The following is a 27,096-nucleotide window of genomic DNA, read 5'->3' on the forward strand; positions in this document are numbered from 1 at the left end:
TCCCGGACATGTTCGGCTTTTTGGCAATTCCCCCCGGACGGGGGTTTGACTGCCGAAAAGCCGGACATGTCCGGGAAAAAGAGGACGTATGGTAACCCTACCGGAGCTATAACTGTGTGTGGCCCGCCCTGATCCAGGGCCTGGGCTCCTTAACTGTTTGCTTGCTCAGTCCCTGCACCAGAGGGCCTGAGCCCTGAGCTAGCTGAAGGTTTTGCTCCGCCCCTGCACCGGAGGGCCGGAGCTTCTGAACTAACTGACTGCTTATCCCAGCAGTAGCGAGTCGGTGTGGCTCCCCTCCTGTCCAGAAGGGTCGAGCCCCGGCACGGACCTATTACAACACCTTACATCACCAGCAGCATTTTCTCTAGCACCTTGGTCTCTCAGCCAAGTCCTGAGCCAGCCTAATCGTGCTGAGCGTATGAGGTTGGACCCTGAAGGACCTGTGCTCCAAAGTTCAAATTACAATCCCAGAGACGATAAATAACCACGGCCAGGGCAGCTGCTCTCTAGCAAATAGGAGGACATTGGTGTCAAACTAGTGGATTGATTTGCATTTATTGAGCCTGGCTTCCAGTCCACTCTCAGCTGGAAGTTGCTGCGGCACTTGGGAGCATATGAAGCTGGACAGCACTGATGTCATTTGAAATAGCTCCTTGCCCTCTGTTCCCAACATAGATGTGTGATGAGTTTGCGATTCCACATTTCACGGGATAGAAGGGGGCAGGGAAGAGACCATCGCACAAAAAACCCCCACTCAACTTTATTATCTGAGAGTTGTGTGTTCTTTATTACAACAAGCTTATAGTTTTATCAAACAATTTTTACCATGAAAAATGTCTCTGAAGAGACAGCGTGTGAAACTTTTCCAGAGAGAAATACCTTGGAGCTGTATGGAAGCTGAAAGAAATTAGTCTGAATTTTGTCAACTGTCAAAACACACAGAAAGCCTCTTCTGCCCTTCTTCCAACAGTAACTTAAAACCCTACGACCCCAAATGGTGCCCATGTGTGTGTGGTGCTGCTGAGCCTGCAGATAGTTTGTCCATGCACCTGTGAACTTTGGTGCTTTTCTGATTCCCAAAAAGCAGCAGCACAGGTTAATAGTGTTCAATATTAGTGCAGCAGGAACTGCCCTCACCCCTCCCCAGCTGATCCCCATGACTCCAGGTGTCTGTGTAGGCAGCACTAAATATCCCTTCACCTCTAAGCTGGATACAGAAGGAAGATGAAGTATGGGAAGCACCGAAATCTCTAATCTATGGGAACAGGAAATAAATAAATAGTCTAAATGTACAGAGTAAAAAATGTACCTTATAGATGTAAGCAGAGTCAGGATGAGCTCTACCCTGACATCTGGTGGTGAATTATGGCGAGTGTGGAAAAGAACTCCAGGGGCTGATCTGGTTTGCATAGGCAAACCCACTCGCCTGGCATGAAACAACAGCAACTCAAAGTGGTTACTTTGGCTGGTGTGGGATCCCCAGTTTCTCTATTATTGGGGCAGGAAGAATAAAGTTTTGTTACCCTGATTCTGTGAATCAAGGCCAGTGGAACTGTTGTATGACAGAACGACTGAGTGAGTCCTTCACCATTACCTAAGTAGCACTTGCTTGACAAGGGGCATGGGTTACCAAACCCAGTGAATTGAGAGAGGATGGGGTCAGGTATTTATATCTGATGGTATGGGCCCTCTTTGAGGGTTTGAAACACCAATTGCACTACCTTCTCTCTCTCCACTGTTGAATGTCAGAGCTAACTTTGATTCCATTAGGAGTCTAGTTACAGGCTGCTGAGCTGAATTCACTTTGGGCTAATGGTGCACTAGCAAGAGCTGAAATCACAAAAGAGCTAAAGTTATTAAGAGCTGAGATCACTGAGACTGTGTTAACTAGTGGGGGAGCCTGAAGCTATATTGCTAAGCGGCTGGTGGAGCAGCTAGCAGAGTGGAGCCGCACAGGGATGGTTGGAGTGGAGCTGAGCGACTCACAGGTCGGTGAGCAGGGCGGAGCCTTGTGGGAGCGGCCCAAGGAACAGCTGAAGTGGAGCAGAGCTGAGCGGCTCACAGGTCGGTGAGCAGAGCGGAGCAGCTGCCAGAGCAGTTCGTGGACGGCGGGAGCGGCTCACAGGACAGCTGGTGGAGTGGAGCGGAGCAGCTCGTGGAGAAGGCTGCGGTGGAACCCCACAGAGAGGCAGCCAGTCGGCCTCGGATCACGTAAGGTGCCCCTTAACACCCTGCGTGCCTCCCCCCCCCGCTTGAACTCTGGGGCTGCACTGACCAGGGACAGAGACTTTGGGGGGTTGTTGGACTTTTGGGACTTTGGTGATCCTTGGGTTGCTGGACCCAAGAGACTTTGGGGTTGTTGGACTTTTGGGACCTTGGTGATTCTTGGGTTGCTGGTTTCAAGAACCAAAGGGAAAGGACACAGCCCAATTTGCTGGGGTGGGTTTTTTGCTCATGAAGCCTGTTTGTGTTGTTTTTCCAATTTAATGCTGATGTTGTTTACCTCATGTTATTAAACATTTTCTGTTACACTCAGATTCCGTGCTTGCGAGAGGGGAAGTATTGCCTCCTAGAGGCGCCCAGGGGGTGGTATGTAATTGTCCCAGGTCACTGGGTGGGGGCTCGAGCCGGTTTTGCATTGCGTTATTGAAACGGAACCCCTAGATACAGAACCCGGCCCTTGTTGCTGCCAACTTAGATGGGCAGAACGGTTACATACAGTAAAGGCTGAAGTGTATATTTTAAATTTCCTCTAGAGGAAAATTGCTACTGAGGCACTTCGAGAGTGGGTCATGTGACTACCACCAGTGCAGTGTTCTTCTAAGTTCTCCTAGATGGGAACAGAGTTCCGTGGATGTACTACTCACCGATGAGCTTCCTACAGGTATCTGAACAGAATGGTCGCAGCAGAGGCATTTAAAAGGGAGAATTCATTGTTCTGGTTTGGCTCTCAGTTGTCAGCAAATTTGATGGAACATTCCCATTTAGTGTTTACAGTTCTTTCCTCCTCCCACCCTTCCCCCACCCACTCCTGTGGCGCTCATGATGGGGGGGTGCCATCTTGCCCCTCAAGTCTCGCTTCAGGTTCCTTCTCAGAAGCAGCAGCTTGGTTTCCTGTAAACCGAAAGGAAGAAAGAGGGATTAAACTTGCAACTTGAGAACAAAAGGTTACTCACTTCAGCTGTAATGCCACAGAGTACATCTACACTGCAAAAGAAAACCCACAGCAGCAAGTCTCAGAGCCCACATCAACTGACTTGGCATGAGGGGCTCACCCTACTGAGTTAAAAATAGAAGTGTAGACGTTCCCACTCAGGCTGGAGCTCAGGCACTGAGACTCCCCCCCTGCTGGGTTTAGTGGCCCAAGCTCATGCCAGAGCAGGTCCTGGAGAAGTGGATGGAATTTGCAAGCTTCTGGGTTATTTTCAAGGAGAGACTTGGACCAGCGATTTCGAACCACTCCAGGGCTGTCTCTTGCTCGCTGGCTGTTGGTAGAGTAGAAGGGGCTTCAGGCTGTAGGCTCTGATCCCACTGTACTTGCCTCCTGCAGCTTGGGAACTTCACTAGAGGGAATGAGAGTGGTTTTCTACCATGGTTTTCAGTTAAGCATGTTGTTTCCAGAAGCCATTTCGGGAAGAGGGGATGGAGTGCCCCAAAATGTTAGCCTCCCTCTTTCATGATCCAAAATAGCATGATGTATATCTGTCCCCTCTACAGGAGACTAAGGCCCTTCTCCTTTCTAATGAATGAAAAGGAGCATTGATAAGACTTCCACTAAAAGAGAAGCCACGAGTTCGGTTGAAGCTTATACCCCTTCCCTCACTCCCAACCACCACCAGCAAACTACTTCTGCTGTGCTTGTATAGCCAGCTGTTTTATGTACACAGCCATGTTTCCAAATTCAAAGGAGTGACCAATAATGACTAAATCTTGATCGCACTGAACTCAGTGGCAAAGCCACCATTGACTTCATTGGGGCCAGATATTGGGCCTAAAACATGGGTTCTCAAACTGGGGGTCGGGGGGGTCTCAAACTGAATGCAACCTCTAACATGCACCAAACTGCAAAAGGCTATTCTAGAAAGAGGGAGGAGGCTGGGTGCGAAAGTAGGTTTTAGGGGGTTGAGATGACCTAACTGGAATGCTTAGATAAGGCAGTGCTAGAGCAATGATCGCTTTCTAAGCGGGGGACATTGCACTTACGAGGTCACACAAAGAAGCAGGGTGAGTTCTTTTGGATGTCTTCTGAAACTCCTGGTAGCTGGCTGCCAATATATTTGCTCTGTGGCTGCTGGATCACATTAGAATCCACTAGTAACATGCTTAAAGGGTAAAAAGTGTTTGAAAACACATTTTTATCCCTGTTACAAATCAACGTTCAGAAGATCAAAATGGAAGGAATGTTACAAACAAAGTTTACTGTCACCATTTGTGCTGTTTACACAACAGGCAGGTAGACTAATCAGTTTCCCTTTGCTTTGAGTGGGTTTCACTTTTAGGCTCCCTGGCCTTAGTACACCCAGTTGGTCAGCATGTGTGAAAGCAGGAGCAGAATGCGCTGCAGGGGAAAGATTACATTAAAAAATTCTATTATTAAAAAACATAGAAACACAACTATGGTTTAAAGCAACAGAGGGTCCTGTGGCACCTTTGAGACTAACAGAAGTACTGGGAGCATAAGCTTTCGTGGGTAAGAACCTCACTTCTTCAGATGCAAGGGTAAGAAGTGAGGTTCTTACCCACGAAAGCTTATGCTCCCAGTACTTCTGTTAGTCTCAAAGGTGCCACAGGACCCTCTGTTGCTTTTTACAGATTCAGACTAACACGGCTACCCCTCTGAAACTATGGTTTAGGTTTTCAAAGAGCCTATTATTCTAAAGCACAGCAGGGGTGAGTTTGTCCTGCCGGTGCCCTTTGCCATTAGATGCCCCGCAGAAGAGACATCAGTGCTTGAACTGGTTTACACAAAGGGCTTTGACAGGAGCATGTCCGTGTTTTACCCATTACGAATTAGAACCTGAATCACCATCACACTCACTGTAAGGAGCTCACAGCAACAGGAAGTCCAAGTTCAGACAAACGTACCCATTAAATAAGAAGGCAGTGACACTAGGCAAGAATGGGCCATTCCTCTTCAATGTGCTTGGGTTTCCCAACTGTGAGCTTTTCAGGTCACACCTGACTCCCTGAATTTGCGTGGAGTTGAATATCTTGGCCTTTCAGGCTAGGCCTAGGGAGCCATGTTTCAGGGGTGCCCATGGCAGTTTCCTCACCTTGCACACTCACCTGCTCCTTCAATGGAGAGCTCGCCTATGTCGCCTGCCAGCTTCCGCATGCTGATGGAGGTTGCTTCTCCTTGGATGTCGTAGATAGCGTTCCTCCGCCCAGTGCGACCACAGGAAATAAAGTCAGTGTACAAGGGCTCTATCTCCGTTACTTCGCTTGCATTTCCAAATGCATAGGAATCCCTGTGGGGAAGAGACAGTGCTGAGGTGAGGGGTCCTCAGAGAAACCTCGCTACATCCTCTTCTGAGCTCCTCAGATTAAATGATCACATGGAGTTTAACTGCGGCATGGAAAAAAAACAGTTCTGGTTAATTTTGCTTTGGGCCATCTAATACCAGCCACTAGATTTTCAGGAGAACACCCTTTGTTGTGTGAAAGGGCATCTTTAGTAACACTGACCTGTGTCTGGTGAGTGGGGCCAGACAATAAAGATCAGTCTCTTATCAGCACCCCTGTGTGTCCGGCCATTATTACACTCTCTGCAGTTGGAAGCAAAGAAGATGAGGCGCTTGACTGTCCCTTTTTAGCCCTCTCCTTTAGGAGTTAACATAATGAGAAATGGCTGCCCCCTTTTCTGCAGAAAAAGCTTTATCTTTGCTGTTTCCAGCTACATTCTTATAAGGATAGTCAATGGCGCCTGGGGGGAGGGGAGGACCTTCTGCAGTGGGTTGTGCACAGAGATGTCCTTTGGATGAAATTCACTACAGTGCTGCTGCCCTGTTATCTTCCACACCAGTCTATTTGGAACAGGTCTGGAGTCCCGACCTCCACCACCTAGCTGCTTCACCCATGGCCCCGTCTGCCCAGCTCCACTTATAGGGTTGAAGTGGTGCAGCAGTCATCATGCTGGGGGTGAATTTCACCTGAAAAACCTGTCTGTGCGCACCACACAACAGAAGACTTGCGACTCAGCTGTGTTTGCTCTGATGGGTATGGAACAGATAGCAGCAAAGAGAAAGTCCTGCTAGCATTTGGTCTAATGTCAGAGCAAGGCATGTGAGGACAGCAGGTTTCATTCTGAGTCTGCAGAGGGAATGGAAACTGGTTTGGTTTTAATGACTTGAGCTCCAATGTTACCGAACCCTGTCCCTAACTTTCCTCTGTTCCTAAAAAACATCATGGGATCTTTGATCCTAGGCCAGATTCAGCTCTTGCACTCAGTGGAGTTCTGCCTGTGTATGCCATGGCTGAATTTGGACCCACAAATTGTCAGGGTGTCTGCTTTCTATCTCCTCTGAAAGGCCCTTGGAGCAGGCAGTGCTAGGTCCTTGAGTCCATACTGATCTCAGCTGACATTTGTTTGTCAGTTTCATTTTGCAATGTATATAATGAAGTGTTCATTTAAACTGCTGGGCGATAAGGAATTAAAGGTGTGGAATTCAAACCTTCCATGATCTTTCTGGGACATTTGACTCTGGGGCTTATTTCTGTGCTCAGCTTCTGAGAACTATTTAGAACGGCCAGATCTTCTCAGCCATGTCAATAACTCCAGGAGCCAGCTCCTTCTCTGGTGTGCTTTGTATTTAAGTTGCTCCTTTTCATTTGAGTTGACTGTAACTTGCCAGCGTTTGTACAGCACACCCTGTCCAGAGACTTTGTCAGGCTCTGAGACCATGGAAAAAACACACTGTCTTTAAGCACGGAGCTCGCTGTGAAATTCACTTAGAATTCTGCCTTTGCTCTGGAACTCTGGCACTCTTGATTCCTGTTCATGCTTACTAGGCATTTATTTGGTTTATCTGCATGCAGGTAAGAGACTATTAGTTATTTCTCTCTCTGATTCTGAGCCACTGAAAGCAACGGCTTTAACTTAGCTGACGCTGCAAATGCTGTGAGCGGGGTCCTGATTACCAGTGCCTTGCTCACTTAAGCTAAAAATCAGTTCCTCAGCACCCACCTGTTTCTATGACTTGTGGTTAAATGCCCCTAAGGTGAAGCTCCGTGTGAGGCGGAAAATGATTTAGTTCCCTCACAGACTATGCTCAGCACTGAATTTTCGAGCTGCCAAAGATGCCACATTCAGATGGACCCGTGCCAGGAAATGACATCCAGAAAAAGGAACTGCCTCCTGATGCAACTGCTCCTTGTTGGTAACTCACTTTTTGGCAGTGAAATCCATTCATCTCTTGTCTTGTTTATTCTGCGTTCTGGCTCAGAAAGGACCCGGACTGCCATCTCTCAGGGACTGAGCTGATCTCTGCCTATGCAGAGGACCCTGCCCAGCCTGCTAGGCAGGGTAGCGAGTTCTAAAGCAAACAGGCCACTAGGGGAGCCTTTGGCCGCAGCAGCAGCAGCGTGCTTACTCCTGTCCCTTCTCAGATCTCACCAGCCACAGAAAGGAATTAAACAGAATTTCCTGGGCACGTGAGCCGAAAAGCAGCTGCAACACTCATGACTGATGAGTTTAAGGGGACACAGTCAGGGCTAAAAACTGACTGCCCCAAAAAGCACTTTCACCTTCAGCAGTACAGATATATTCTTCTCTCCAACCCATGTGTCCTGCCAGCAGAAAAATACCCATCAGCCATAGAGCTCCCTATTGCTTGTAATAAACAAAGCAGGGCCTGCTGCCACAATGGACAGACCTGCTCTGAAGGAACCGCTGAGGGCCAAATTCCCCACTGAAGTAAATGGAGCCCCTCCTATGTACTCTAGGGCAGGGGTTAGCTCTGCCAAGCTCATTCCAAGGGCCCACAGCAGTGACTCTCTCAGCTCTGGAAATGCAAGGCCTGTTTCTTCAGTATGATACGGCCCCTTTGTGCCGCTCCACTGACAAAAGGCCTTAAACTCAGCAGCCCTGGCCAGCTGAGAAGGGGAGTGGCCAGTGAAAAGGATTGACAGGAGAGTCTCTCTGCTCTGGCTATTTCCAGGTGCTAGAACCGTCGCTTGGGGCTATAGGTGACCCAACGGGAGTTAGGAGAGCTCTAACGCTGCTCTAAATGACTCCAGGGGCTGAACAAAGAATTACAGAGCTACCAAGAATGCATAAAAGCCAACTTTTCCTTTCTCTTTGGGTCCTGCCCTGAACACAGGCCAGCCACACCTGAGAGTCAGGCCCATAGAGAAATAAAATCATTATCATGTGACCTCAGAAGGCTAAAGTGATGGTTTGTGGGGAGAGTTGGGTAGAGAGCTGGAGAAGAAACTGAGGATAAATGTTAAATACTCCTTCATCCTGAGTTTTAGAAGGATGGCTCAGCCCAACAGCCTCATGGGAAATATTTATAAAACTGGTACGTTTCAGCTGCTGATGTAATTCCGAGTGTTAATGTCGTTTTAGGAAGTGCTGGGGTTGGCTCAGTGGCTGGATGTTGGATTTGAAGAAGGGCCTTTGCACACTTCACAGTGGAATCTGCTTCTCAAAATCCTAGAGTCTGCAAATATTCCAAACAGGAAATGCGAGCTACTGCCCGCCGTGCAGCTCAGGAGATTGGGGAGGGCCTCATCCTGGTCACCTGATCGGGAGAAACTCCCACTGGCTTGCATGGAGTCAGGAGTGCAGGACTGATGTCTCAAGGAAGGACAGATTGAGTGAAGGCAATGAGACCACTCAGACCTTTCCCTGTGCATTTCACAGAAATCATTGCTAATGAAAGTCTCACTTCAGTGATCAGCTCTGGCAGGCAGAGGGACTGGCTGGGAGGGGGACTGTCATATTGCCACAGCTCTTTCCCTTGGCGATTGTCCCTTGTCAGGTTAGGGTGTAAGCTCCTCAGGGCAAGAATCTTGTCTCGTTAAAGCACTATGTGCTCTTCTGCTACTCCTTAAATAACAGCCACTGCCCCCGCCCTGGAATATGGCTTATAACGGGAGGTGCAGTGGCTAATCTCATAACCCCAATACGCCTTAGACAAGGAAAACTTCTCTATGGGAAGATGGCGAGTGGTATGTTTATGGTGGCTTTTATGCTGAAGACTGAAATTCTTCTCCCTTTGCTCCAGCACTGATGCTAGCAATGGAAGAGACACTAGTGTAGACTGGACTTGTGTGTTTTTACTTTCCTGTCATCCCGCCCTGCTCACAGCAGGTCTAGACAACATGCTGGTAAAGCACCAGCAACTGGTCTGCACCACTGGCACTGCATCGATGGGGAGCTCTTGTAGCTGAGGCCAAAAGGGTGGCCTCCCCCACCTACAGGGAGAGAAGAAAACAGATGCTCTTTAACTTACCTCACTTTTCTGAACCTCCCCACTGTCACCTTCCTCCAGCCGATGCAGCCTCTGCAACCACTGTTTTCATGCTTCTGGTTATTCTCTACCTCCTGCCTGGTTTCCCCAGTGCCAGCAGCATCGCTTTCCCTGCAGTCAGTAGTTGGGGAAGGAAGTTCCTCCTCCAGCTAGAATAAGTTCTAGCCTTTTCCCTAGCATGCTGCCATGATAGCTATCAGTTTGCAGGCCTCACCTATGAAGAGCTTCTACCCTCAACCATGCGAGTGACACTTCCCCAGAAGCCAGTGACTCGCTCATTAGTGCACAGTGCAACGCCCTACTGTCCTGTGCAGCATCGCACAGGAGCCTTTGCAGAGCAACAAGTGCATTAGTAACAGGGTTGGATGGGAGCAGGAGGGCAACACCGGAAAGAAACCACATAATTCAAGAGCTATTCACAAAACTGATTGTCAATTCCTGTCAGGATCCCTCACTTCCTCGCCATTCAGGATTTCCCTGGCTAGCGGCGTTCCCAGGATTCTAACACAGTGCTCCAGGCAGGGAGAGGAAAGGTAATGGGCTGCATTCCTGCTCCCCCGGAAAGGGATCACAGCTGCCACTTTTCTCATCTTTCTTTTCCTTTCTCCTTCCACCTCTTCAACCTCCAGCAGTTGGAGGTGCTGGGAAAGCACGATCAGCTATTGCCCTCGCCCCTAGTCGGAGTATTGGCGTTACACAGTAAAGGCACTGAGTCCAAATGCATTAGACTGGGGTTGGCAACCTTTCAGAAGTGGTGTGCCAAGTCTTCATTTATTCACTCTAATTTAAGGTTTCACGTGCCAGTAATACATTTTAACCTTTTTAGAAGGTCTCTTTCTATGAGTCTATAATATATAACTAAACTATTGTTGTATGTAAAATAAATAAGGTTTTTAAAATGTTTAAGAAGCTTCATTTAAAATTCAATTAAAATGCAGAGCCCCCCGGACCGATGGCCAGGACCCGGGCAGTGTGAGTGCCACTGAAAATCAGCTTGAGTGCGCCTTTGGCACGCGTGCCATAGGTTGCCTACCCCTGCATTAGACCAATGGTTCTTGGTGAGCACAGAGTGGCTACTGTTGCGATGGGGAAGCATCTGTCATAGTTCAAGCAGTGATTGCAGCCCAGGCAAGGATTCTTGAAGGGTTTCCAAGGGCTGTTTTGCTCCCTCTGCAGCAGCTTCACTTCTTTCCTTGGCAGGCAAATTTCTTTTGGCGTAAATTCAACCCTGATCCATATTTGCAGATGAAACCAAAATTGAAGGGGGGAGGGGAAGCAAACACAGGCATCCTGGGCTAACCTGCAAAGTGTCGGGGGGGGGGGGGAATCTAAGAGCAGTGGGAGAGCAGGAAGGCAGGTAAATACATGGAATGTCCAAAATCTAGGGACAGGTGCAGACAGCCCAATGGAGGTGGGAACCTAATGCAGCACCTCCACAGTGCATTCAAACATTTGCATTTCCATTTGTTTCTTAGCTCTTTCCCAATACAACTTCTCCATGTGTGCATGCCCTATGCAGTAGTTTCTGGAAGGAGAGGCAGGGTTGGCACTGTGGGTGGGACAGGAGGGCTTCACAGAAGGATCTTGATCTCAACAAATTGCCCATGATGTGAGACTAAAGACAAATCTGATCTTAGCATGGACCCTCACTTATTTGCACTGAGGGCTGCATGGCACGTTGTGAATGGCTGGATTCCACAAATCGAGGAGCTGGTGAGAAAAAAGGGCAGGATAATGTAGCATTAGTTGGTTGATGTGCCTGGCAGAATCGTTCTGATTATTTGTGGCAATGCTGCATAATGTACGCTGGAATGTCCTGCCGGTTTGGAAAAGTAACGGCTCAGTGTGTGGAGACTTTGCTCTTGGAGCATTTCCGGGAAAGGGGAAGACCCTGTGCAAATCATGGGCAGCGTCGGCTTGGGTGGATGAGGCTCTCCTGAGCTAGATTCCTTGGCCATGCCCGGTCTTGACCAGCAGGTGGCTCACTTGGCTCATTTTCTATTGTATGGCAGGCTTGCTCCTTGGGATCCGACTGGGAATGGCCTACTGGGGAAAGCGTCCAGGAGATCTGTTAAGGCTGTGGGAGTCCTCTGCAAACTTTTCATGGGTTCTAGCCCTTTAAAAGCCTCAGGCTGAGCCCCTCTTCATATTGGGAAGCTATTGCTGTACAGAGAAGCGGGGGGAGCCATGAGACATCACCTTCATTTGATCTTAGGAGCTGATTTTCAACAGGCAGCATAGTAACTGTGCATGTTGTGTCTCTGGGCGGGTGCAGATGAGTAAATTTCAGTTACTAAAAATGTCTCTTAACGTCTGTCGATCACAAGAAGGAACTGACTTCCCTTCCCTGCCTAGCAGAGATTGGAACCAAAACCGATGTGGAAAACAACAATGTAGTGACGCTAGAGAAACCCAAAGAACATTGGGATCTAGTCTCACATCATAACCTGACCTTTTACTGTCTGTTTCTAATATTCATTTCAGGTCAAGAGGGAGGAGGGAATTTGTAAATGAGACAGACTCTTGCCAAGAACTTGATGAGGAAGTGTGCATGCAGTGTAGCAGTTCAGTGCACATCAGTGCATAGAAATCCCTTTGGGCTTTTGAGAGCGAGAAATATCTATGACTACCCCAGGAGGGTCACTGCCTGCATCTCCTTTTGGAGGGGGAGGGATAGCTCAGTGGTTTGAGCATTGGCCTGCTTAAACCCAGGGTTTTGAGTTCAATCCTTGAGGGGGGCTACTTAAGGATCTGGGGAAAAATCAATACTTGGTCCTGCTAGTGAAGGCAGGGGGCTGGACTCAATGACCTTTCAAGGTCCTTTCCAGTTCTAGAAGATAGGATATCTCCATTAATTTATTTATATTTTCCCCATTTGCCATTTACAGTAACATATAAACAGCTGATGCACCAGTGTGTCAAAGGGAAGTGTCTGTGCAGAAGACTTTCCAGTGGAAACAGTTTCTGGGTAATTTAAGACCAGAGGCCCTGCTCAAAGTGGTCTGGATGATTCTCAGACTAAGCATTCAACACCTCTCACAAACCTCTCCACCTTCCCAGGACAGAGGAGTCCTTCAGTTCAGCTCTGGAGAGATGACATTATCCAGCAGGGGACATGGGCACATGTGAGAGAGTCTCACGTATGAAGAGCTGAGACATTATTTCCTGCTTGTGAATCTGGCTTCATTGCTGACACTTTGCAATGGCAGAGAGTTGAGAGGAAGACCTCCACCTTTTCCACTCACCAGCTCTGTGGAGATCATCTTGATTTGACAAACACACGCTCTGGTGTGCGCTTATCTTTCCTCACTCATGAAACAACAGAGCTGGAGTAATAATTCCCTGCCTTTACTGACTCAGCCTCTGCATTTTGAGCAGTTTCATTGCTCTGCCTCAGCCAGTGTCATTCCTAAATACAACAGCAGCCTAAGAACCTGCAGCCCCTTAGCCCAAACTCACCTGTTCTTTCGGGCATCCAACTTCTTTGGCTTAAAGAAACTAGCCCTCCGCTATCTCCATGGACTCCAGGCACTCGCATCAGGGCTGAATTTAACCCTATGCACTCTGAAGTTCACTGCTGAAGTGTTTATGTGAATTGAAGGGTTAAATGTTCTTGCCCTGTGGTCTATGCCTCTTTTGGTACACAGACCTGGCTGAAATGGGGCAATTTCTGCTAGGTTGATCCACTCTGACCCTCTCTCCTTCTCTGAGTCAGAGTAGCAACTCAGCAGGTAATTCCCTTTCCCCCATACCTTCTTCTGGGGTTGTGGATGGATGAATGACACATCTTCCAAGGACAGTAACTACCAGCGCTTTCCCAAACAAAACAATCCCATGGGGGACAGAGGGGCTGAGGGGGGAGAGTAGTAGAACAAACAAATAATGAATTTTATTAACAGAACGTGCGGGAGATACACCTGGATGTTAGGAGATGGCTAAACTCAGCATAAAGTCTGGGAGCCTGCACAGTAAATGTAAAACCAGCTAACACTCAGATGGAACTGAACCAGGACACCGGGTCTAACTCGCCTTCCGGATCCCAGCAATAGAGCTATGCTCAGTGATGGACCTGGTCCTATCAGGCAGCAGATCTTGTCTGCCCCAGCCTGGAGCTACTTTCTGCCCAAGACAAGAGCAGCTAACACCCATGGATGGGTGCTACCTAGGGCTACGTATCAGTCCTCATTGAGGGTTTTCAGACATTCTCCCCACAGTGGTCCAGCATTGTTGCAGCCTCACTGATGCTAGCACTGGTGGAAGTGTGTCCTGGGTGCATCCTGTACAGAGGGCCAAAGTGCAACTGGATGTCTAGGACTGGTGCTGGCCCTCTGCAAAGGGCAAATTTCACCCTTGGGAAGTGTAGAGGAGGCTTTGGAGAATAACTCATCTGCTCCTAGCAGGCACCAGGATGAGCTGTTCAGGAAATCCGCCAATGATGTGGGCTAAGCCTTCCAGGACGGGATCCCTCCCCATGAGACTGGAAAAGCTGCCTTTTAATGGCTGGGTTTGCACTACCCTCCCCTGGATCCTGAGGAGAACTGGCTAAGCAGGAATTTTTACAGAGCAATTACCATTCAAACAACCCTGCAGCACTTAGCCTTCACCCCGTGACAGGATGTTTGGCTAGGAGAGGAATCCAGCCTGGTAGTTCTGCAACTTGGACAGAGCTTTGGAAGTTGGGTGAAACCTCACTGAAGCTGGTGGATGTAATGGCTGCCCTTCAATCAGGATAAAAGTAAGAAGCAGCTAAGCTCCTTTTTCAAGTAAGACAACTGAAACCGTAGGGGTCGCCAACATATGCAAAGCTAGGCAGAAACGGAGCTGTGTGTGCAGAGTGTATTATCTGATGGAGGTAGATGTGTCTCTGAGCAGAAGCAGGCAGAGAAGGCAGCAGGAAAGTCAAGCAGACAGGAAAAGATTATGGCCCTGAGAAAAAGCCAAGAGGGAGAGCTTTTTGGGTAGAGTGCTGGCTGGAAAGAGACTTAAAACTGTGAACCTCCTTTTTGATCCCTGCTGTGTTTAGGGAAATAGGACTTCGAGGCAATCATAGGACTGGAAGGGACCATGAGAGGTCATCTAGTCCAATCCCTTGCACTCATGGCAGGACTAAGTATTATCTATACCATCCCTGACAGGTGTTTGTCTAACCTGCTCATAAAAATCTCCAATGATGGAGATTCCACAACCTCCGTAGGCAATTTATTCCAGTGCTTAACCACCCTGACAGTTAGGAAGTTTTTCCTAATGTCCAACCTAAACCTCCCTTGCTGCAATTTAATCCTGTTTATTTACAAAGAGTGTACATAAAGAAATACCTGACTGTCTCTGATTTCTTCTCCTAAAGGCGACAACCTGCAAGACCCTGAATGCTGTCTAACCGGTCAGGCCAAAAGAGATGACTGCACACACTAATGTACAGATTCCCCCAGCAAAATCTGGTTTGTACCAATATACACCTATAAAGTAAAACAGAGGTGTCCACTCTCAGCAAGCCTTTCCCCCACCCACGTACACTGCGTTTCATCTCCTTCAGTCATGTGAGAAGCAAGATTCCACCTTTGGATTTGGACACGCATCCCCCTCAAGGCTCTTCACAACTCTAGCCCTGACTGCCTCCCTGCTTTCGTTTGCAGAAGCAGTGTGGTCCAGTGTTGCGGATTGTGGGGGAGTTAGGGCCCTGCACCCCCGGCTTCCTGCGATTCACCATGACTCTCAGCCAGCCAGTAAAGCAGAAGGTTTATTTGGATGACAGGAATACAGTCCAAGACAGGTCTTGCAGGCACAGACAACAGGGCCCCCCTCCGTTAGGTCCAGCTTGGGGTCCCAGGGCATGCCGGCCCACCCCCCTTGGGGGGTCAGAGCCATCTCTGCCTCCCAGCCATCTCTCCAGCCTCCTTCCAGCCTGCTTCCAGCACTCTGCCCTCAGCGACCCCTCCCACAGCCTTTGTTCAGTTTCCGGGCCCCGGAGTCATCTGACCTCCAACCCCCTCCTGGGTTCTCATGTTACAAGCTCAGGTATGTTCCCTTGGGCCGGCTCCCATCCCCCGATGCAGACCATCCTAGTCACACTCCCCTGTCAGCATTCCCACACCCCAGCAAGAACAGTCCCAGTTCGTCACATCTCTCCCCCCTTCGAGACCGAACTGAGCAGGGTCACTTTAGCCAGTGACCCGGGGAAGTTCGAACCTACCCCCGTTCCCATGGATGCCCCCGCATCCCTCCAGTTCCTTGGTGGGAGTTACACCAGGCCCCTTCCGTTCCACGCCCCCCCTTAGGTCGGGGGTGCTTGATGGCACTCGCAGTTCGCATGTGGGAAGGTTTATGCGGCCTGTGCCCTTTTCCCACCCCCATACCTCTGGGGTTCCAACTGGGCTGTGGTCTTCTCCCAGCGCTCCAGTCTGGAGGTCTGTGCTTTGGGCTCTCTTGGTTTAGAGCCGCCCTTTTAACCTTGGCCACCCTCCGGAAAGGCTCCTCTATGCTGGGCAAGGGTCCTAAAGCTGTTTTCCCCTTGTCCCAGGCCTTCCTCCCCCTCTGACAGGGGTCACAGGATCCGCAGTACTGTCGGACAGTAACAAAGACCCCAGGCCAGTAAAAGCTCCGTAGCAGCCTCTGCTGGGTACGCCAGGTTCCCTGGTGCCCTGAGAGGGGAATGTCATGGGCCCGGCACAGCAGCTGGCGGCGATACTTCTGGGGTACCACCAGCTGCCTCCTGATCCCCCCTGACTCCATTTTCCCTGGGGGAGCCCATTCTCGGTACAGGAACCCCTTCTCCCACAGGAACCTTTTCCGGCCACCTCGTTCCATGGTCTGTACCGCATTGAGGTCGGCCAGGTCCCTTATTTTCCGCAAGGAGGGGTCTCTCTGTAGCTCGGCCTGGAACTCAGCAGCTGGGACAGGGATGGCCACCTGCTCTTTCTCGCCCGCTGGGTCCGAAGCTGCAGCCTCCCTGAGCCGCGTCCCTGGGCGTTCCCTCCCCACCAGGTTAGGGTCCTGCGCCTCAGGCAAGGCACCCCCCCCAAGGCCAGGGCGCAGGGCCCCTCGCCGGCTCTGACTGCGGGTCACAACCAGTGCCTTTTGGGGGTTGCCTGGCCAGTTCTCCAGGTCCCCCCCCATCAATACCTCAGTGGGCAAATACGGGTGTACCCCCACATCCTTGGGGCCCTCCTTGGCCCCCCACTTCAGGTGTACCCTTGCCACGGGCACTTTGACTGGTGTTCCGCCCACCCCCGTCAGGGTCAGGTAGGAGTTGGGCACCACCTGATCTGGGGCCACCACCTCGGGCCGGGCCAGCGTCACCTCTGCGCCCGTATCCCAGTATCCATTGACCTTCCTCCCATCCACCTCCAGGGGAACAAGGTACTCTCTCCGGAGGGACAGCCCCGCGCCCACCGTATAAACCAAAAACCCTGAGTCTGGGGCATCCAGCCCCCTAGAGGAGCTGGCCTGGGGCCCTTCTCTCTCTTGAGCAGTTGATAAGCTGCCAGCCCCTCTTGCGTGAGAAGCCTGCCCCTCGTCCGTCTGGGCCTCTACCAAGTTAACCCTATGCGGGTTCGGTCTGCTCAGTCTGTCCTTGAGCTTGGGGCACTGGGCCCGAACGTGGCCTCTTCGGCCGCAGTAATAGCAGCTCATGTCCTGTGGGTCCCCTCGAGCCGGTCGGTTGTCCCTGACGCTGGGCATTCCCCGTGGGAGGGGATTCCCCATATTCCCTCTTTGGGAGGTCCCAGGGTGACTCTCTCTCTGCATCGCGGCGGGCCTGTTCCTTTGGGGCTCCTCCCTGCCACCCCCTGACCGGCTCTTTACAAACTCATCAGCCAGCTGCCCGGCGTGTCGCGGGTTCTCTGGCTTTCTGTCCACCAACCACAGCCTCAGGTCGGATGGGCACCGCTCATACAGTTGCTCCAGTACCAGCAGTTTAATCAGGTCCTCCTTCGTCTGGGCCCCACCAGCCCACTTGCTGGCGTATCTTTCCATGCGGACGGCTAGTTGCAAATATGAGATCTCAGGGGTTTTATCTTGACCCCGGAACCTTTCCCGGTACATCTCAGGAGTCAGCCCAAACTCTCGTAGCAGGGCCCTTTTGAATAGTTCGTAGTCCCCTTTCTCTGCCTCTCCCAGTTGGCGGTACAATGCCACGGATTTGGGGTCCAGTAAGGGGGTAAGGACCCGGAGTCTGTCCGCGGGATCCACCCGGTGCAGCTCGCAGGCCGTCTCAAAGGCCTCCAGGAAGTCATCCATGTCCTCCCCCTCCTTGTATGGGGCCATGATGCACTTATCAAAGCTCCGTGCAGTCCTGGGTCCCCCCTCACTCACCGCAGCCGGGGGTTCGCTGCCCTTCAATCTCGCCAGTTCCAGGTCATGCTGACGCTGTCGCTCTTCATGCTGTCTCTGTCTCTCATTCTCCTCCCGTTCATGCTGTCTCTGTCTCTCTTCACGCTGATGCTGTCTCTCTTTCTCCTCCCGTTCATGCTGTCTCTGTCGTTCACGATCCTCCAGCTCTCTCAGTTTTAGCTCTTTCTCCCATTCCAGCCAATTCCGCTCCCCGGATGCCGAACGTCGCCGGGAGGATCCTCTGCTGGCCGGCGAGCTTCGCCGGGGGGACCCCCTGCTGGCCGGGGGGGTCACGGCGCCTTCGGTATTTGCTGGGCTCCTCCCCACCCTTCCCCTAGGCATAGGAAGGAGGGGTCTCGGGAAGCCCTCAGCAGCCGGCTGACCACTCCCAGCTGGGACAGACACTGGTGCCTGCGCTGCATTTGCCAGGCTGCTTCCCTGAGACACAGGGATCAGTTCATTCGCACGATCTTCCGCCTCCAGCTGGGCAATGAGCTGTTCTTTGGTGAGCCTCCCAATGCGCAGCTGCCTCTGCTTGCACAGCTCCACCAGGTCGCTCTTAAGCCGCTTGGCATACATCTTCCTGCTGGCCACTCCCCGGCCTGTGTGCTCACAGCTCCCCACAGTTCCCAGGGGGACCCCTAGTGTGCCAGCCCTTCTCGAGGTCACCACCTCTCTGCCAGGGTCGAGCTGCAGACTCCTCCGCCCCTGGGACCACTCGCTGCGATCCCCCCGGGGGACCCTGTTACTGCAAAAGTCCTTCTCGCTGGTCACACACTCCCAGGGGTAATAACCGTCTCTCTCCCACTCTTCAGCGTGCCTGGTCCCCGTCAATCCCCCTTCGTTTTACTGCTCCCCAGTCACTTACTGCAGGAAGCGCCGTCCACGGGGTGCAGTAGATCCCACCGCTGCCACCAGTTGTTGCGGATTGTGGGGGAGTTAGGGCCCTGCACCCCCGGCTTCCTGCGATTCACCATGACTCTCAGCCAGCCAGTAAAGCAGAAGGTTTATTTGGATGACAGGAATACAGTCCAAGACAGGTCTTGCAGGCACAGACAACAGGGCCCCCCTCCGTTAGGTCCAGCTTGGGGTCCCAGGGCATGCCGGCCCACCCCCCTTGGGGGGTCAGAGCCATCTCTGCCTCCCAGCCATCTCTCCAGCCTCCTTCCAGCCTGCTTCCAGCACTCTGCCCTCAGCGACCCCTCCCACAGCCTTTGTTCAGTTTCCGGGCCCCGGAGTCATCTGACCTCCAACCCCCTCCTGGGTTCTCATGTTACAAGCTCAGGTATGTTCCCTTGGGCCGGCTCCCATCCCCCGATGCAGACCATCCTAGTCACACTCCCCTGTCAGCATTCCCACACCCCAGCAAGAACAGTCCCAGTTCGTCACATCCAGTGGATTAAGCACAGGCCTAGGAGCTCCCAGTGTGGGTGTGGCTGTGGCTTGCTGTGTGACCTCAGGCAAGTCACTTCCCTTGTGCCTGAGCTTCCCCCTCTTTGCGTAGCAGGGGCGTGAGAGGATAAATTAGTTCATATTGATCCCATACTGTGACAATCTACATTATTATTATTTCACCCTTCACCCTGTCTCGCACCTCTGCGCTCCTCCCAGTTCTCTCAGCCAGCTGCTCCCTTTGCCAAATCCCTCTCTCTGCTTTGCCCCTGCCTCCAGGCTGCCCTGGGTAGCTAAACACACTTCCATTTCCATGAGCCAGCCTTCACCTCCCTCTTCAAATCTCCCTGCTTTCACAAAGCCACTGTTCCAAACCTTGTGGCCATTGCCTCTGTCCCTGGCCTATGGCCGGGGATATTGTTTTTGCGGAAGTTCCACCGGAAGCTCTTTGGGGCAGGGAACAGCCACGTCCACGTCTAGGCTACATCAACGTTACTGATACAAGCACAGCCCTAGGTGCTGCTGCCAGATGGCAGTGGATAAAATAGCTACACTGCACTCAAGTGTTGCTTCCCCTTGTTAAGCTTGCTTCCTTACCTCTTGCCTTTCTGATTCTTTTGGTCCTCTCCTGCCTTGGTATTGCAGCAAGGACACAGGCCTTGCATACTGAAAGAGGCTCTGTCCAACTCTACCTGGCACTTCAGGCATTTTTTGAGAGGGTTCCCTTTTCTCTCCTCAGGCTTAGACATTCCACCCTGATCAAGCAGCTTCTCCTCAGCTGACTGGAAGGAGGGAAGTTCAAAAGTTAAACGCAATGCTAGATTTCTCCACAGAGGTAGGCACAAAAAACCCACCTTCCTTTACAAAGGGAGATACTTTGAACCTGGCTGCTCTGTTCTTGTGCTTGGGGCAGGGAGGGAGGGTGGATGAGGGGGGAAGGTGGCTTTAAACCACCTTTGTGTCTCCTGTATTCTGGGGCTATGTAGGAGGCTGCCTGGCCCCGGGTGTAAATTAGAGCAACCTCCGGGCTGCTATAGTTTCTACTTTGCTTCCCCTGGGCCCTAGGAACCAGAGAATAGCCATAGGGCAGTGCACACCCTTGATGCACACACTCGGTATGCAAGAGGCTGAAAGCAAGGCTTATGTCAGCTCTGCAGCAGTCAGGGAGACCCTCTGCATAGCAAGTGTTCCTGAGGGAGGAAGGGGGCCTTCCCACCTATATTTAGGCTCATCTCCACTGTCAGAGTTGTGTGCCACTGAGAATTGGGCCCTTTGGCACTACAATGGAGTACAGGGGCTAGGTCGGGAATGGGAGCTGAAGCAAACACAGCCATCTCATTTCACCTGGGGAAACATTATGGGGAGCTACAGCTACCCCCCCTACCTTAAAATACCTGGCAGTTGGGAGTTAACTCCCCAAGCGGGCCTGGCCCAACTTTGAACTGCTGCTGGCTCTGAAAGTTCTCACTGGAACTCTTGCCTGCCTGCTGGGGCGGTTGGTACAGCCCAACCAGTTGCACTGGCCAATGGAGACCATGCTGGATATGAGTTGTCTGACTTCTTGTGAGAAGGGAAAATCCTGTCCCCTCCCCTTACATGCTTCTCCCGGTGTCAGTGGTCTGAGTTCAGTGTCCTTGGGACAGCTAGAAAAGCCAAGATGAAAGGCCATTCTCAATCCCCATGCATGCTGCTGTTGCCTGGGGCAGTGATTGCTAGGCACTCTGGGGAAAGAGCCAGCAAGCTCTGGGGTGGCGATACGCTGTATGTGTTGCAGAGGGGTTTTAAAAGGGGATCATCATGTGGCTTGGGAGTTGGAAGCTCAGTGCCTTGTGGCAGCGCCTCCTTGGTCCCCCACTTTGACGCTTGGCTGCCTTCCTTGCGCGTAGGAGCACAGTACCCAGTGACTGATGGTGCGTCGACTGGCTGGGAGCCTTTGATTTGTACTGTCACCATGGCTGATTTTTGCGCTGTTTAGGCCCTGATTCAGCAAAGCACTTACACATGTGCAAAAGGGCTTTGTTGAATCCAGGTCTTAGTCTGCACCTGCAGACACGAGGCCCCAACATCACTGCAGCTGAACTTCCAGCCCACCAGGGTTAATAGTGCTTTGTCCCCTGCCAAAGCTTCTCCTCCTCCACCTCCTCAAGCAGCCACGCATCACTCGGGTAACAACCCTACGTTGTGCCTCTCTAGCACCTTTCACCCAGGGAGCCCAGAGCATTGCTCCACAATCCAGTTAATGAAGAGTCCATCTGCACTACAACTTTAGCTGTCTTGGGGGATGGGGGTGGGGACGAGTTCCACCAGAGTTGTCCCCAGCCCCAGTTACAACATGGTTCTTTTTTGCAGCGGGGATGGGATGTTGATCGTGATGGCTGCCTACTCCTTTTTCTGTCAGAAAGGAGGAGAGAAGAAGTCAGAGCTCCCTGAGGAAACATGGGGTTTCCAGGCTGCGCAGATAGGAAAATGCGACCCCGAAGGCTGCGTCTGGGCCAACTTTTCATCAGAGCCAAGTGTGATCAGTACGAACGACGCATGGACAGCAAGGCACAAGGGACAGGTGCATCCACATTATTGGGCTCAGTAATTGGTTGAGAGTCTATGACCTGTGCTACATGGGAGATAAGATGATCGAATGGTCCCCTCTGGCCTGAAATTCTACGAAGTCTTGAAGTTTTGAATCCGAAGGAACCGGTGATGCCGATCTGTCTGAATAAAAGGTGCATCTTTCTTAAAAGCATAGCATTGTGGATTTGTAGGGGAAAAGGGGCCTGTGATCAGCTGCTCTCAACAGGCATTACATCCCGCTTCATTTCCCCTTTAATACCCTACGGGGACATGAGTGAATTTGTACAATCTCTTGTATAGACAAAGAGCTTTCTTCTAAGAATCAGCCCCTTGCCCTCTCATTCCACAGTTCAGGATCTATTATTAGAACTCCCCTATTGGGACAAGATCCATAACAACTGCAAAGCACACGTACCAGCCCCGCTGAGCTCTTAAAATATTCATAGAGTGAGGTGGTTTCCTTCTGAGGGGGCCTGCTAGAGCACAGAAAAGGGAGCGACAGGATTTCTGTACTTCCTTCAGGTCTGCAGGGAAAACTCCCGCGGCACAGCCTCAGCCAGAGGGGGAACAAGGCAGAACTAGCACGAAGGGTCAAGGGGTTTTCACCAGGACTCTGGCAACAGGCAGCTGGAATCTTAGCAACCGTTCGAATGACATTGTGCCTGTGAACGAGTGTAAGAAATTTCATCCCAAAGAGCGAGGGGGTTTTGAGTGTGGTTTAAGCCCCCTGAAAACAAGGTTGGGGCAAGAAAATGCCTCCCCACCCCGAATATAACTCTCTCAAACTTGTCATTCTTATTGCTTATTATTTGTATTGCAGTAGCATGTAGGAGCCCCAGTCATGGCACTCCATGGCACTAGGCACTGGACAAACACAGAGCAAAGACAGTCCCTGCCCCAAAGAGCTCACCGTCTTAATGGGCTTTGCTGGCATGCTTGGCTCCTGCAAAGTGCTGAGTGTTCCCAGCTCTTATTACCACTTAATGTTGTGGGAGGCAGGGAGCACAGCATCTTAAAGGCTCCATGTTCCTTGGCTGGCAAAGGAAAGAAGCAATCAGAGAGAAGGTCTCTAGTCTTGGATCCGTCCATGCATGTAACTCCTATTAACTAGAACCTAATGGAAAAGACTGGCCGGGACCCTCCACTAGCTTTTCCAGGATCTCCCAGCAGAGCCCAGACAAATGAGATGTCAGGCTGGACTGTGTTATATAAAGCTCACTGCTGGTTTGGGAAGGAAGTCACTGTAAATAACACTGCACCCTCTGGCTCTCACGCTAAGTTCAGTAAACTCAGCCGCACCAAGTTAAACACAGCCATCTTCTTCAGCTTCCAGGTTATTGCAAGAGGAGGAGGGATTTAAGGGTTCTTTCAGATTTGCCAAAAAGACAGGGCATAAAAGAGTAACATATGAAGGGGATCTAAGGGTCTAACCCTCTGTGCTCATCAACAGATTAATGCTTTTACATTTTATTTGTTTTAAAATATAAATGCATTTCATGCTCATGGAATTAAAGAACTATCTGAAGTGGCCTGAGCTAGCCCCACTGTGCATAGGGGCCCGGTGACCTTCCCCTGCATAGCATCAAAACATCTCAGTCCTCACCTGTTCTCTTGCATTCCCTGCTATTTCAAGCTTGGGCCCACACACTGCTCTGCCAATGCACCTTGGCCCACCTGCTGCTCTTGTGCATGCCCTGCTGCTCCAGTTCTGAGGACCCCCCATAGCTTTGCCAGTGCACCTCAGCACTGACCTTGTAGTATCCCTCGCTGCTCCACTCGTGGGTTCCTCCTACATAGCTCTGCCCATGTATTTCAATCCTGACTTGAGCGGTTGCATCTCCCATTATCCCAGTTCTGGGGCACCATACAACTTTCCCAATGCATCTCAATCCTAGCCTGCAGCATCCCCTTCTGCTCTAGCTCTGTGCTCCTCAGAAACTCTGTCAGTGCATCTCAGTTCTGGCCTGCAGCACCTTCAATTGTCCAGTCCCCCAGGCTGTCAACAGACCTCATTCCTGAGCCACCGCATCTCCTGCCCCTCCAGCTACTCAACACAGTGTACGTTCCTCTGGTATTGCACCGGCACAGATCCCAACAGACATAACTTATTCAGGCAAGATGGTAAAATAACAAACAAGGCCCCGGACAGTTGAATAGAACAACTGCTTTTGTGGCTGTGCCGCCTCAGTGCCCATGAAAGAGGTAATTGTGGCAGGGCTTTCAGGAGTGTATTGTTCTGCTTTTGTCAGTGGCAACAGCCTTAATAGCATTTGCATTAGCCAGCTTTAACCTCTCAGCCCCAGTAGCAGCTCTGATCCTGTGCCACCTGTTACTGGCAGCACCAGCGTGTCAGTTTATGGTGGTGATAAAAGGCTACATCTAATCCCATGTAATGGCAAGAGATAGTAGCATGCAGTAAAAAGCATGTCTGAGTAATCAAGTGTGAAAAGGGGCTAGCGTAAGTTACTTACAGTTCTCCCTTGTCTGCAGCCTCTAGGGGCACAAACCAGCATCACACAGCTGTGAAGGGAGACTTGGCAATGAGACAGTGGGAGGTGTGATTGTAACATGTGTAGACATACATGAGCTAGCTTTAAGCCAGACAGTGTGCTTCTGCTCCCCAGTGTGACCTGGGACACTTCTTGCAATAGTGGGTGTTTTTCTTACAGCCCCAGTTCTAGGGTCAGGGGTTACATGAGAATCGCAGCTTTCATTGCCCCTATGAGAGCAGGGAAAAGTCTGAAAACCTGACTCAAGTGCCCTCTAAAGGCTGAGAAACCAGAAGGGAAAGAAAATAACTCCAGATGTATTTATTTATAAACATCTCTTGAGTCTTGGGGGCCTGGATCATTAGTTTGAATGTTTGGGGGTGGCAATACAGGTAATGTGACTCCTTCTTACTCCACTAAACTGCTCCCTCTGAGTATCCAGAGTCAGAGCTGCTGACTAGAGGGATTGAAACCCAGCTATGGTAGGGGGAGCTGGAGTCTATTCTGACTCACAAAACACCGACAACCTTTGTTACTCGGAAATACTGTAGGGAAGTCATGTACAGCAGTACAGTAGATGTTAACCGTAGAGGTGCAATCTCTGCACATCCAGCAATGTCTAGGAGGGATCATGCAAACTTTAAGGTTCAGACTTTCAGGGGCAAAACCCTTACTAACAACACATGAGTTGGGGTTTGTGTACAGACACTGGGATCACATACAAATAAATGGGGAGTTTGCAACAGTTTCCCTTAATTGCATGGCCCAGCTATGCCACTCCACAAAGGTTTGTGCATATTATTCAGAATGAGTTCCCGAGGCTTATGTTATCTCCTTTTCCAGGTCAGCTTCCCAGACTACTGTACCTTCAACCCATTGCTTGGGTCTCACTATCTAATTAACCCTTTATAGAAATTAGAAGAGACCTAAATTAGATGCCAACACATTCCAGTCAGTAGGATGTATGGGTGTTTCCTAAAGCTTCTTTTTAGCTCTCATTCAACAACTTTCTAGCAGTTATTCTCAACGTAGCAAGCAGTCAAGTGTCTTTTTACAAAATGGAGGGGGGGGGGGAATCCTTCCAGTTTGTGTGATTTTTAAGTCACCCTGTGAATGAAAAATCAAGTCCCACCAGCTGCCTTTCCAGATAACCAATTAGAATGTAAAAATCTTACCTTATTTAGTTGACCTTCCTACTATCCATGTCTTCAGATGGTCAGCTGCGTACACATCAGAGCAAATGTTTCTGAGGAACAGGAGAAAGCCAATTTTCATTATATGTATTTTTCCTATGCTTTAATTAGTACATTCACTGTGCGGACTCCTCTTTAAATCTACCTGTGACCACAGCTGCCAAGGAAAAGCACATGCTGAAAGGGCCTTACCTGGCGGGCTGGGGACCTGGCTTTCCAGAGCCTGGCTTGATGGACACGAAGGCAGGAAACTTATCTACGTTGGGATTTAACCACTCGTGTGAACCATGATGTCTACATCAGGGGTTTGCACCAATGCAGCAACCCCGCTGGCTATAGTCCCAATGCAGACAAGGCCTAGGAAGAGGCCCTGCTTCCCAAAGTGGTTTCTCTCTCTTCTTTTTTTTTTTTAAACTGATTTGCACATGCTGAGGAGAAGTGCAACGACCCCACTTTTGACAGCTTGACCCAGCAGGCTCAGAGGATTCACTGGCTCCCTCAAGAATGTAAATACATTTCAGTTACCAGCCAAACTGGAGTTTAAATCAGTGAAACTTCCCTATTAGATGCTTTAAAACCAAACGGGAAATTTGGTACTGTATTTTTAGATTATTTGTTTAGTTTATCTTGTGTTTCTTAGGTTTACTCACCATTGCCTGCAGCTGAATGTTATCCCTATGTCCCTGAACCCCAGTCAAATAAATTTCCTCTGTGGTCTTAACAACTGCTGGTGGATTGCAATCTCCTGACCTGCAAAATTCAGCCCAGGCACTTATTTTAGCAGCTGTTTGAGCTTTCAGACCAACTGGAACATCATGGACTGTTTTTTCTCTTTGTCCCAGGAGCAAATATTAGCAGAATGGAAAGCAAGAACTAGCTGGTGCAGCAACTTTAACTGGTTTAATTCATTAGCCCACTGTACTGCTACGACAGGCATAATCCCTCCACAGCTGCAACCATGGTGCAGATCTGGGCCCTTTCTTTTTTTTTTTTCGTTGGCTTTTCACTGAATTATTGAGTGATTGGAGCATGAGGCAAAACTCATGAGGGCCATCACTGGCTCTGCCACTGATTCATGCGCGACCTCGGGCAAGTCACTTTGTTTCTTTGTGCCTCAGTTTCCTCATCAATAGAATGGCACTATTATTAATACTTGCGTCTCTCACAGAGGGAGTTGGAGACTTGCTTATTTAATGTTTGGGAAGCACTTTGAGATGGTCAGGCTATATAAATGCAAAATACTTATTATTATTATTAGTGTCCAGATAAAGAAGGGAAAATTTGACCACACGCATTTACTGCATCGTTTCGTTCTTTGAAAATCAGGGGCTCCATTGACATGCCAGGCTGGAAACGAAGCAGCATTCCCATATGTCTGGCAAAATACATTGCCCCCACTATGGCACCAGCCAGGCACACGAATCTAGGAAGGAAGGATGCCCACCTAGAAAGTCCCTGCTCTTTTATTTTGCTTCTTTGTCCTTCTGCTCTTCTGAGGATCACTGGCTGTGCAGCCCAAAGAGCCAGAGCCCAGTGCTTCAGATTTGCTGCATATACATGTGTGGCTCTGCCCCAGGAGGAGCTTAAAACAAAAGATCCATAAGGGCATGCTTGCCGGAACTGGCAAGCAAAGAGGTAGGATTGTGCAGGCCT

At 50.3% G+C, this 27,096-nt stretch overlaps 2 long non-coding RNA genes across 4 annotated transcripts; one reads left to right on the forward strand and one right to left on the reverse strand.

Moving 5' to 3' along the window:
• Window positions 1–521: 521 nt before the first annotated feature.
• Window positions 522–26,206, reverse strand: LOC135978629 (uncharacterized). Of its 3 annotated transcripts, none has more exons than XR_010596010.1 (4): window positions 26,094–26,206; window positions 25,426–25,496; window positions 5,274–5,468; window positions 522–3,114 (listed from the first exon to the last, which is right to left on the reverse strand). It is a non-coding gene; the product is annotated as an uncharacterized LOC135978629 (long non-coding RNA). The 3 variants fall into 3 exon arrangements; XR_010596008.1 differs by having other exon boundaries at window positions 523–3,114; window positions 5,287–5,468; window positions 26,094–26,197; XR_010596009.1 differs by lacking the exon at window positions 26,094–26,206 and adding an exon at window positions 25,636–25,821 and having other exon boundaries at window positions 523–3,114; window positions 5,287–5,468.
• On the forward strand, window positions 13,972–22,133 carry LOC122173495 (uncharacterized). The gene is made up of 4 exons (XR_010596011.1): window positions 13,972–14,208; window positions 14,818–14,911; window positions 19,933–20,028; window positions 21,543–22,133. It is a non-coding gene; the product is annotated as an uncharacterized LOC122173495 (long non-coding RNA).
• Window positions 26,207–27,096: the final 890 nt, after the last annotated feature.

Source organism: Chrysemys picta, unplaced genomic scaffold, assembly GCF_011386835.1.
Source record: "Chrysemys picta bellii isolate R12L10 unplaced genomic scaffold, ASM1138683v2 scaf349, whole genome shotgun sequence".
In the NCBI taxonomy this organism is placed as follows: domain Eukaryota; kingdom Metazoa; phylum Chordata; order Testudines; family Emydidae; genus Chrysemys; species Chrysemys picta.